Source organism: Tamandua tetradactyla, chromosome 9, assembly GCF_023851605.1.
Source record: "Tamandua tetradactyla isolate mTamTet1 chromosome 9, mTamTet1.pri, whole genome shotgun sequence".
Lineage (NCBI taxonomy): Eukaryota > Metazoa > Chordata > Mammalia > Pilosa > Myrmecophagidae > Tamandua > Tamandua tetradactyla.
Window position 1 is genome coordinate 17,062,649 of NC_135335.1, and position 12,751 is coordinate 17,075,399.

At 36.6% G+C, this 12,751-nt stretch overlaps 1 pseudogene; it reads left to right on the forward strand.

Annotated features, from left to right (window-relative positions):
- Nucleotides 1-10,141: 10,141 nt before the first annotated feature.
- On the forward strand, nt 10,142-11,048 carry LOC143645908 (olfactory receptor 5AP2-like; annotated as a pseudogene).
- The last annotated feature ends 1,703 nt before the right edge of the window (nt 11,049-12,751 follow it).

Below are 12,751 nucleotides of genomic sequence, written 5' to 3' on the forward strand. Positions count from 1 at the left end.
TGCATTTTAGTCATCAATTGAAGGTTTCCTTAGTATTTGGTAACTTTGGTGATGTGATAGAATTGAAGATACTGATACAGATAAAAGAACTGTTATCTTTACTTTCACATTTCATTTCTGCAGTCAAATAAAGTGTTTTATTCAATGTGCATGAATAGCAAGAAAAATATATACACATTTATCTATAATAATATATTTTGAGTATAACAGGGTTTTGGAAAGCATTGTAATGCTGAGAATAGCTCACTTAAGTGTCAACTTGAAAATTAGTCACAGAAAAAAAATTTGACAACTGGAAGCATTTCATTTCTAATGATATTTTAAACTTTTCTCCATGAGATTTCTGTTGAAACACATTGCTATTTTTCCACTCAGTATTAATGTTATGATAATGATTTGCAAGGTTTTTATATTTGAAGAACATTAACTCTTAAGGAATGCATTTGAATAAGTTATCCCACTTTGGTGCACATCATTTCATGTTATATATAAGACATGCTCCCTGATATAGTTTACTTTTTATGTATTTATATTCTTTTTTTACAGTTTAAAGAACAAATGCAGTGAAGATAAATTGTGCCCTAGTCTACATTTTATCTTGAATATTTACACTTTTTTAAACTCAAACTTTAATGTCTTAAACCTATTGATTTGTATGTGATTTTGTATGTTGGCTGAATGATTGATTGCTTACAAATGAATTAACTCCTCTTCCCAAATGGTTTATCAATTTTCACATCATTATTTATTGACAATTCTTTTCTTTTCTACTGTTTCTACTGTAAATATCTTTCCTTAAGTAAACAATATTATGACTATTATATCCTTCCCTCCAGGCCCTTCTTATATCACAGCTCCCACCTTATTTCTATAATAAAAATAAAGCATATATATTTTTACAGTGTCATTTAAAATTTCCTGTACCAGAACAGAAATATATTGGTATTATGAAAGGCAAAATATATATGCCTCCCCTCCTTTACAAGTCATTGTCAGATTGTTACATTCATAGAACAGCATTGTGCTCTAACTGAGTACAATAGTTATTGGTGGAAGGAGGATATTTACAAACTAAAAGAAAGTTAAACATCACCCTGAATGAGAGCACACTGGAGAATTCTTTTCAAATGTTTTTCCATAAAATTTCATCTTCCTCAATGTGAAATTAAAAGAAATCAGTTACCTTAAGAATCTCAGCTTTTGCTCATCTCTGACTAAATTTTGCTTTTGAAAAGAAAAATCAATAATCATTCAAAAGTGGTGTTCAGAATTCAGAAACTGACTTAAATGTTTCAATAAAAAACCTATTTAGAAACTGGGGAAAGAAATCATAGTGTTAAAATGATGTGTGTTCTGAAGTTTTGCTACAATGCACTCAGTTATTTAATTGATTTGGAATCACTTTAATGTCATCCATATTATCATGGGAACCATCCTTTCAAATGTAGGAGTTAGAGACACTTCAGGATATTATGGGGCTAGAGCAAACCAAATTTAAATTCCTAAAGTCGGTACAAAAATATCACATTTTATTGTACTTTGTTTATTGTTTTTGCAAATATTGTGTGTTTTTACAAATTGAAGATTTGTGACAACCTTGCATTGAGGAAATCTATCTGTGCTATTTTCACAAAGGCACATGATCAATTTGTGTTTCTGTGCCACATTTTAGCTAAGGTATGTACAACATTACCTGGCCAACCTGGACTGTTATTAAATCTGTTCTTACCTTTGCAGACTGAGGAGGAGGAGGAGGAAGAGTAAAATGTATTTGATAAATTCCTCTTATTAAATCTTTTGAGGGTTCTAATTTTAAAATTAATTTGCCTCTGGTCCCTATATTAATTAATTTTGGAGAGGCTGATTTGCCTCCACCTCCACCCCAACCCTCTCCACTGATGCCCAGACATACCCAATGACCCCAAATTTGTGGATTCCCTTTGGCTTTATAGTCCATATTTTTAAATTAGAGAAGCTATTTAATATTGAGAAACTCCTTACTTGCAAGTTTTATCCTTACAATTTTTCTTTACTTTTAAGTTAAAAAATCTGTTAACTTTCCATTATATAAATTTGACATCAGTGAAAAATAGCCTAAGATTGAAACTTTGCATTTCAATAGCATCTTGTAATTAGATTTGTTTTATAAAAGAAATATATTAAAAAAAACTTTTTAAAAAGTGAACATTCTTGTTAAAAATTGTATATATATATTTCAAATATGCATTAACTAAAGCATTTTAGGTATTTAACATTATTCTGACAAATGTTTATTTTGATAGTAAATGTATGTGGTGAAATGCTTGCTTGAAATAATAACTTAAGTATGAAGGATATAAAGGATGTGTTTTTATTAACAGGAAAAGGAGAGTAGCTTTGTTCTTAGATAAAATGAATAGCTGTTACAGGGTGAAGAAAATGTAAGAAAAATTCTAAACAGATATAATGAGTTGCTGAAGGTTTATGGAAATGGAAATTATGGTCAAAGTCAAGAAAGAGTTAATGGGTCTATCTATAATTTTTTTCTTTTTCTTTTCCCATTTGACCATTCTATTAATCCAGCTGCTTCTGGATGATGGGGTCTATCTATAATTTAAAAAAAAACTTTAATATCAAATAATATAGTGATGCAAGACTAAAGTACAGTTTACTCTCTGTTAAAATGGCAAAGTTTTCATGGACTTTTGGCCTGTTTTACTGAAAAGTTATGACTCTTTTCTAAGTAATCAGTGTAAAAAGCAGAGTCTGTTTTATCAAAATAACTTCTTATGTTAACTTTATGTGTGATAAAAATAAATCATGACACTGTCTGAAAAAATTAATAATTATTTATTATAAAAAAGAAACTTGGAAAAGCTAAATCACGCTCCAAATATGACAATTCATCCAGGAGGATATGAGTCCATTGATATCAAAAGTAGCTCTAATGTCTGCATAAAGAAACACAGTCAAGACAGGCCAAGGGCCATTGAAATAATAATACAATGGTAATGGCATATGCTGAAAAGAATGAATTAAAAATATTGCCTATTAATCAACTTTTTCTTCATGATTAAGTATGTTTCAGTGGCCACAATTTTAAACTGGATGATTGCTGGAGGAATGACTCATAGTCTGACATCATGGGCTCATACATATGCCTGGGTACATGATATCTCTCACTGCTAAATCTGTGCTGAATTCCCAACTAATGCAGCTGAAGGTCTTCCATGACTAATAACATCAACCCCTAAAAAGAAGCAGACTGGGCTAAATCTGACAACTGCTCAAGGAAGAACTTGTGCTGTTATGCATGTAAAATATATACATATATCTCTGATTGTCATGGTCAGGTTCATGTGTCAACTTGGCCAAGTGATGATACCTGTGTGTTTGGTTTGGCAAGTGCTGGCCTGTCTGCTGTGATGAGGACATTTCATAGAATTAAATCATGATCACATCAGCTGCATCCATTTGTAATGAGCCAAGGGGGGTGTCTTCTGCAATGAGTCATGTTTAATCTAATCACTGGAAGCCTTTTAAAGAGGATTCAGAAGAGACATGTTCTCTCCTGCTTTGGCCAGTGAACCTCTCCTGTGGAGTTTATCCACACCCTCCATTGGAATCATCAGCTTCACAGCCTTCCCTGTGGATTTTGGACTTTGCATTCTCACAGTTATGTGAGACATTTTATAAATTTTATACTTGGAGTGTTTCCTGTTTATTCTGCTTCTTGTGAGTACCCTAACTAATACACTGATAATTAAGATTCTATTGAAAATGCTTTACAAAAAATAAATGAAGCAGTAAAAGTCATATACTTTTTCCCCATACCAGGATAGCTAGTATAAAAATACTGTACCAGCTGGGTAATGTGTTTTTCTGTCTCCAACATATTGCATTGGGTGCCCCAAACCATGTAAATCTGAGTAATAATTCTTTTATGCTTTATAAATGTTATAGTAGCTGGAAAATATTTCTTTTCTTGCCCAAAACCAGGTGGCTTAATCTATTAATCTAAAGTAATATTGCTATAAGTGGCTCCGTTCTTAATGTATACTATTGTTGTACTGGCTAAATGATGTTCAAATTATGTAAATACCTAAAATCCTTTAAACTTGTAAAAAATATTTTAATGCTTTGTCCTGGATTTATAAAAAGTGTATGTGTAAATTAAGTTTACCCTCCAAAATAAGCATGGCTTACATCATGAACAAATCAGATTCTGAGGGCCAAATGCAAGGGAAAGACACATTTGTGGAATTTCTTGCATTTCCTGAATGTTGCCATTACATGCAACTGATGTTGCTATTGCATGACCTTGGTAAGAAACAGTTAAAATGTGCACTCTAGCTTGGAGGACTAACTATCTTCCTGGAAGGAGGTGTACTGTGATAAAGATATCTAGGTCCAAGGAAACTCTTCTCCATCCCTACTTTGATCCTTCAAAAACAAAAAGGGAAAAATGAAGGGAAAAATAAAAGAAGTCAAAGCAACAGCTTTGAAAAACATCTGCAGACTCAGAACACTGAGACCTGTGGTTTATGATGGAATGTTAGTTTTAAAACCCTAAAGGTAGCCAAAGTTGAGGAACATCCACTTGGCTATCATTACAGTAAAGATAGAGCAAAACATGCTCTTCATCCCATAATCATTACCCTTATAATTAAGGAAAAGGCACTCTGTCTCTCTGCATGTACTGTTAAAGAATAAACATAAAAGAAAAACTTATTGCTGTACTGAGAAAATAACACAGTGCTGGGCAAGTGTTCAGGGCTCTTTTCTTTGAGGCATGAGTCCCCTGCTCTCATCTTAAAAAGCTCTTCTGTGTGAGTGTCTTTATTTTTCAGATTCATGGTGCCATCCTCGACCTCTCATGCAGACCTGGTCTCAGCAAACTACTAGTAGGGACTTGCTTAAACCTTGCCCTCCAACTCCTCAACCCTAAGCCTTAAAAAATCTATCACCCCATCACCACCACCACCTTGGGTCAACTGTTTTTCTCTTTTTCTTGAAATGCTGTCTGAGTGGTTCTGTTTTCTCTGAAATAAAGCCTTTGCTGAACTCTTTTGTTCCACCTCTTTCTTGGTGACTTTGCTGAGTTTGCTTTTCATCAAACTGTACAGTTTAAGGCTTTAAATCTTCAGCTACAATCATTACCAATTTAATAGAGCTTGTTGCAGCCCCAATTTGGAACATTATGATTAGTATAATTACTCTCATTTTTTAAATTGGCTCTCCATTCCCTCATCTGTTCCTTGACCAGGGTCACTGTTAATTATGTTAGGTTAAAACACAGATTCCAAAAATACTAAATCAAAAAATCTCCTGTATCCCCCAATTGTTATCCCTTTAACAAGATTTTAAAGGGTCCAAAGTTGGAATTATTTCTCAGGAATCAAACTTAAATAATCTGGTTTAGGTACTGGTCCTTTCATTTGGGCATCTCTGCCAAATGGGTCTAGCATATCTCTGCCATCTGGATGGTTGTCTCTGTTGTCAATAGAACTTGATAGGGTCCTTCCAAGGGCAATTGGTGTTTGGACTCTTTTCACAATTTGATAAAGACCCAACTGCTGGGTTGGTATTGATGGGCAGCAAATTCAAGAGGTGGGGTCTGGGCCAGCAAGCCAAGATACCTAAATATGAGAGAGCAGAAGACAAAGCCAGTGCATAATCATTAAGGAAGAGGTACTTTACAAAGTCAGCTGCTGGTATGGTGTTTCCTAAGACAAAATTCTCCTCTCTAAGACTCAGAATAAGTCCTTTGCTACTCAGAATAAGTTATTTGTGGCTAAAATGCAAAAGAGGGACAACCATAGGAAACATATTCCCATTTACATAAGGAGAAATTGGAAGTAACACAGTGGTCACCAGACTCAAGCAGTTTCAAAACCTGCAGGCCAACTTCATTAGATTTAAAGTCCAAGAGTCATTTATCTTCAGGCTTTTGAAATCAGCAGTCACACCATTTCCAAAGGTCTATGCAGTGGTCCACATCTTTCCAAATGGAGCCCTGGGAACACTGGGGAGGCCACAACTTTCTCAACTCCACCCTCTCTAAACATTTGGCCACACATGGGATTTGTCATTTCTGGGGCACATGCTCAACCCCGCCATGTGGTGGTAGCCATGCACTCCCTGATTCCCAAGGAATGGGCTCAATCTTTTCTCCAAGGCCTGGGGTGGCATCACTCCTCCACCATAGAGGTGGAAGAACCCATCTCTTGCCCTTGGGGAAAACTCACCCTTTCCAAGCACCTGGGTGGGTCAGCTCCTAAGGTTCAAGGCCTTCTGACTACAGACTCCAGCCTTCATAGATTTGTTTCTGCCTCCAAAGCCATTCTCCTTCAATACATCCCTTCCCTGACCCTTCCAGTTCTGACTGGAAGTAGCCTTCTTCACACAGATGTTCAACACTCTCACTATCCTTCTAGGCTGCAGTTTTGGGTTGTGCCCATTAGCCAGCCCCATGGGTTTTATCAGGCCCCTTCCCACCAAGATATTTCCAGCTTCTGGAATCTACAGCAAGGGGCTTATAATTTGGTTATCTTCCCAATAGATATCAGAAGATTTGAAAATGGGGAAAGGGACTTTAAATACTTCTTCTTTTGCTCCTGAAACTGTAAAGCAGCTAGTGAGAGTTTGATTCCCTTTGCAATGTGTGTTGCAGAAGATTGAGCTGCCCTAGTGCCCAGCAAAAATGTAATTTCTCCCAGATATGGGTCCATCTTAAGGTTTATCAAAGGGTCCTGGTGGGCTCTTGAGACCAGGGGGCTCTAACCTCCCTGATTTTAAGAATTCATTAGGGGTATCCCCCAAACTTCTTTCTTTAAATTCAGACATTTCCTTTGGAAATGACCAGGCTTTCCACAGTGATAACACCCTGCTGGGTCTTGTATCCCTCTGGCTCAGACCTTTTATCTGTCTCACTTCTGCCTGTTTCCTCCTTCCTTTATCTCTAATCACTTTATGACCATGTGGTCAACCATGCTCAACAAGATTTTAACTTGTTTCTGCTTTTCTCTTCCCTTCTCACAACTCACTGTCACCAATGACATGCCAAGGGAAGCAGTTCAGCTAAGTAAATTGGTTTTGCACTTGTCAGGCTGCCTGGGGAACATCCAGCCAGCATTTGCACTGGCCCCTTGGCCAAACTCATCCCTGGCCCATCCTTGGCACTGGTTCCTACCCCAAGAGGGGCCAATAGCTGTGCATTTTTGGGAGTCCAGGGGTAGGCCATACATGGCAGTGGGTTTTGGGGCTTAGAGAAGGTAGCTGTGTGGGTGCTGAGCCCATGCTCTCAGGACCAACTCACCCATGTTTAACTATTGTTCACATGGAACTTTTATCCATTTCAGCCTTCAAAGTCCTCATTTAAATATTAGCTAATACCACTAAGATCGGCACCTGTGGTGGCTCCACCTGGGCCTGCACCTTAGGTTTCAGGGCTCACTGCAGTGGCCCTCATACTCATTGCAGCATAGCATCTGCAGGGTTGGAAGATCCTGGTAGCATCAAAAGGTGGCAGCAACCCATCCAGCTCCTATCCCACTTGGATACATCTTGACAATTGGGTATAGGCCCAACATTCCAGCATGATCCATTTTCACAGCCCTGACACTGAGCAGTTTTGAACACCCACCTCTCACCTGTTTCCCACCTCCTTCTTATATAACACCTCAAAGCAGATAAACAAAAAACAAAAGCCCACACCTGCACCAAAGAAGGAGAAGGTGATACTGCATCTAAAATAAAATGTGGAAGAAAAGAAAGGAGACTGATTGGGTCTTAAGGGCTGCCATTACCAGTAAAATTGAATATAGCAAAACACCACAACTAAACTACACTCTTAGACTTTCTTAATAACTCTCTTGGTGTTTTATCCTACCAGCTATCTATTTTTTTTGGATCTTTTATGAATGTCAACCCAAGACCCCTTTAAACCTTGGATCACAGAGCTATCAGGGTCCATCCTTGAATATTTCCTCCCTTGATCCCTCAACTTTTGCAAGCAAGCAGAAGAAGTTTTAAATTCATTCCTAAAACAAACAAACAAAAGAAAAACACATAATACAGAAAAGGATTTTGCTAGAAAAGATGACTTTTTAGTTTAACTGAGAATCTTTTGTGCCTTTTTAATCATCCAACCTCCCTTTGGCTCAACTACTTGCCTAAATAAATTAGAAAGCAAGCATATTTTCTACTACCTCAAATAATGCCAACATTATTGCTCAGAAGTAATTGGCAGGTCCTGTTAGGAGACACCATACCCCTTCTAGGAGTCCATTTTCTGCATTGACACTTTCATCAAGACTGAACTCTTACAGGAAAATACTCTCACATCAAGATAGTTTTATTCACCTATTTGCATCACTCTTATTAATAATAAGTCTGCAATTTCTGCATTTGGTAATTGGATTTATTATTTATGTATTATAGAGAAACCTAAAGGACTAAAATTTACTGGATAGTTTAAGCTATTTTTTGTTCCTTGAGACCCCTCAAAGGCTTTATTTAAGTTCTGAGATTTAGGTAAAGCCACTTTTATCCCTGTATAAATGGGGCTTTAAAAATCCTGCATAAAGCCAAACATTATCTTCCCCATATTTTGGCGAGAATACATCAGGCAGCACACTGATTTCTTTTGTCCAAATATGCTGCCAATGTTCCAACATTTTCCCTATGGACTATCAAGGGGAATGTTCCCAGGGGGCAGATTTTATAGGTACTCCTTCCTTTTTCCCCCCACCAGCTGACTGCCTCCACCTATCCTGAGTCTTGTCTATGTTACTTTCGCTCAGCACCATTTCACTTCATCAATCTCCAGCCCCCTTTTCTTCATGGAAGAGATTCGTTACATGGCACTTGCTTTGCACGTCTCAGACATATGCATTTCACCTCCAACTCATCAGGATCCTTCCCAACCACCAAGGCAATACTTAATAGCCTTTTTCTACTTTGGTCTGTGCAAAGAGTCACCTTATCTTTGTCATCCCTGGGGACCCTCTTCTTAAGTCTCAGATCCCAGATGAGTCCACAAATTATTAGAAAGAACACTGGGCTTGAAAGATAATAAGCACTCACTGAATTGTGGAGAAGAAAATAATTTACTGATGATTTTGCAAAAACAATTGCCCACCCAAAAATTGGTGGCTGGTGTTCTGAGCAACTGAAAACAGCAATATTTATCTAACATGCAAGTGCTTCCCCTGTTTCTCTACTGACTTTATACTCCAGAGGTTGCAACCTATCCTGATAATCTAACTAATTTGAACTTCCCACCATAGGTTCTCCTTTATGTTTTACATTTTTAATTACCCTGTCCATTAAAGATTTGGCACCAGCCCTAAACTTGTGTCAGAGGCCTTCCCCTTTCCCTGCCTGCCACCATCTTTTGTGAAGCCTATATTTAGTTTGATTCTTAGAACTGGGAACTCAAATTCTGTTGTGCCACAATGTCTGAGCTTTTCTCTTTCAAAGAACTGCGATAAATTGAGGAATGGAACATCTTTTCCTTTGTATAAAGCCATCCATCCATTTCCAAGCCCGAGACCTGTGAGGTTACATAATTCTAGAGGTGAAAACTTTCCCTTAGCTCCAACAATGTTGATGGAGAGGAGCTTTTGGAGTGTTAGAGGGAGTTTGTGGGACTGAAGCTTAGTGGATGAGGGCAAAATGAATTGCATAAGACATGGGGAACATGATAAAGAGGTTAAGACAACACTCTAGGAATGAGATGAGGGAGGCATTGACTAATGTGGTGGTGGGAATTGGGTCAACTGACATATATGGGATATTTTAATTGTGGAATTGTTGCTCATTGGATGTGGTGAAAAAGAGTGTTGAAAATATTATGGAGGAAACCCATGTTTAGAGTCCAGTTGGTTTGATGATGGTGCCATGTACCATGAAAACCAATAGCTTTAAAGAATAGGAGATATTAAAGTTAGTAGGTACTTTATAAATGAAGGATTTCACTGCTACAGTACTTGAAAACCTATGCAGTTTGCCATATGTCAATATGCTTTCAGATTGCCCATGTGAATTTAGGACTACTGCTCTGTTACTTTTAACCCTCTTTTTTCTTTTGTGTTCAGGTTATTATTAATATCATCATCATTAATCTGTCAAAACTCTAAAAATCCAGTAGTGCAGAGAGATGGAGGAGGAGAATGCCACTGTGAAGACTGTATTCTTTCTCCTGTGATTTAGAGACCATCCAGAACCTCACAGTCTTCTTTTTGCTGTTTTCTCCATCTACTCTGTGACCATGATGGGGAACCTCGGGGTGATTTTAAAAATCACAACCAGTTCCTACTTGCACACACATATGCACTTTTTCTATTGCATATTGTATTTCATAGATGAATTTTCTTCTCCTTTCATTGCACCCAAATTATTTGTGAACTTGGTTTCTGATGAGAAGACTATTTCTTACAATGGATGTGCTGTAAAGTTATATTTTTTCTGTTCTCTGGTTGATACAGAATCTTAAGCTGTTCATGGCTTAAGATGATACACAGCAATATGAAACCCACTTCTTTATACCAGTATTATGTTCAGGAGGATTCATTGCCCATTTGTAATTGGAGTATTTTTAGGAGGCACCATGAGTTCAATTATTCACACTGCTAACACTTTCCATCTGTCTTTCTGCTCCAAAGAGATTCACCATTTCTTTTGTGATATCTGTCTATTATTCTCTTGACACATGCATGACATGATTTTAGTAGTCTTTGCTAGTTTTGTTGAAGCTGTCTTTCCTCTAACAGTTCTTTTTTATGTCTACACACTCACAGCTATCTTCAGGACAGACTCTGCAGAGGGAAGTAGGGAAGTTTTCTCCATCCGTACTTCCCACCTGATCATAATCACTATATACCATGGTACCTTAATATTCACTTATTTGTGCTCCAGCACTAGATCACTCACTGTATATCAACAAAGTGAACTCTGTGCTCAATACATTGATCATACCTATATTAAATTCTATGATTTACAGTCTAAGGAACAAAGATGTCAAAATTATGTTTAGAAAAATGATCAACCTAAAATTAATTTATTAGGAAGGAATGAAATTGGACCCAGCAACCATTCAACAGCATCCATTCCTTGTATGGTTAGAATTGATGGAAAAGTCCATTAATGTGATTTTTCCCAATTCTGTGGATAAAAAGCCCTCATCAAAAATACAGGGGCAGGGCCTAATACCTGAGTCAAGGAGCTCTCACATCATTTATATTATACATCTTTATTATTTTAATGTTGAAATTTTATGTATTTACTTCAATGGCACATTCATCTTTAATTTTATCACCTATATTTCATATTCTTGCCTCTTCTAACCTTATCCTTGCACCCCAATATTGGATAAGTCATTGACATAATCCCTTTTTTGTACAAGAAAATAAATACGATTGACTAGCTGTTTTTCCAATTTCTTTTTCTTCTGTGTACATATGTATACCTTGTAGTTTAGGTTTTCAAAGTCTGCACATTCAAAGAAGCATGGCTCAAATAGTAACCCTCCATGATTATTCCTGGATTGTCCTTTAATTTTCAGATGGTAACTAGTATTTGGAACACCAGTATATCTATCTATCTGTCTGTCTATCTATCTGTCTGTCTATCTATCTATCAATCTATCTATCTATCTATCTATCTATCTATCTATCTATCTATCTATCTATCTATCTATCTATCTATCTAGATGTGTTTATTTTAAGAGCCTCAGCATGTTTTACCTTACCTTTTAAGACTTCAGAACTGTGATCTATCTCTCCAACAGATTTATTCATTGACATCCTATACATTATTTTATCCCTTCTTTCTTTATTACAAGGTATCCTCAGTATAGATATTCAGAGATTAGTATAAATGAACACAAATTAGTTTACTACTGATTGTTTTTAACTTAGATTTTTTTGCCTCAATAGAGAGAAATTCTTCCTTTCATTTGCAGTATTTTGATTCATTCACAAGTGTGGTACTGTATACATAAGTGACTTAAAAGATGTTACCTGGCATGGTAACTTTTTAGACACCAATTTACAAACATTGACTAAATAAAAAAAACTGCTGCAAAGAATATTTCTTCAAGGATATATTTAGTCTGAAATTTCTTCCTTTATAAACAAAGAGCTAAATGTTCCATGGGGTGGTGGCTCTTGGAGCCAAGGATGAAAACTGGGGCCTATGAATGGTAGGACATAATCTAGCCTATTGCTAGTCTGCTCTATGGGATATAAAGAAAGTGTGGCTGGAAAGTCTACAGAGCTACATGCAATGATGAAGGAGAAAAGATAAACTAGAGAGGAGAGCCTTCTAACTGAAAATGCATGCTGGGCTTTAAGTCCATATGACAATTCCACTCACCACAGTAGGATCTATTCTCACAGGATTGGGATTTCCATGAAGATTAATGACGAAGCAGAGTTCTAGCCAGTTTGTACTTTCAGCAGTAAAGAATTGAGTGCATTGCAGTCTAAGGATGATAAAAACATTCTTTCTAAATACTGATCAGGAACTAGTCTCTGAATTGCATGGGTCAATTATAATAGATCACTACTGGTCTATTTTTAATGCAATTTTATTCAGATGTATTTACATGCTATACCATCATCCAGAGTATGCAATTAGTGGTTCACAATATCATTATATGGTTCTGTTTTCATCACCACAATTAATTCTTGAATATTTGTGCTACACAAAAATAAATAAAAATAACAATATAAAAACAAACAAAAATAAAATATAACACCAAAACATC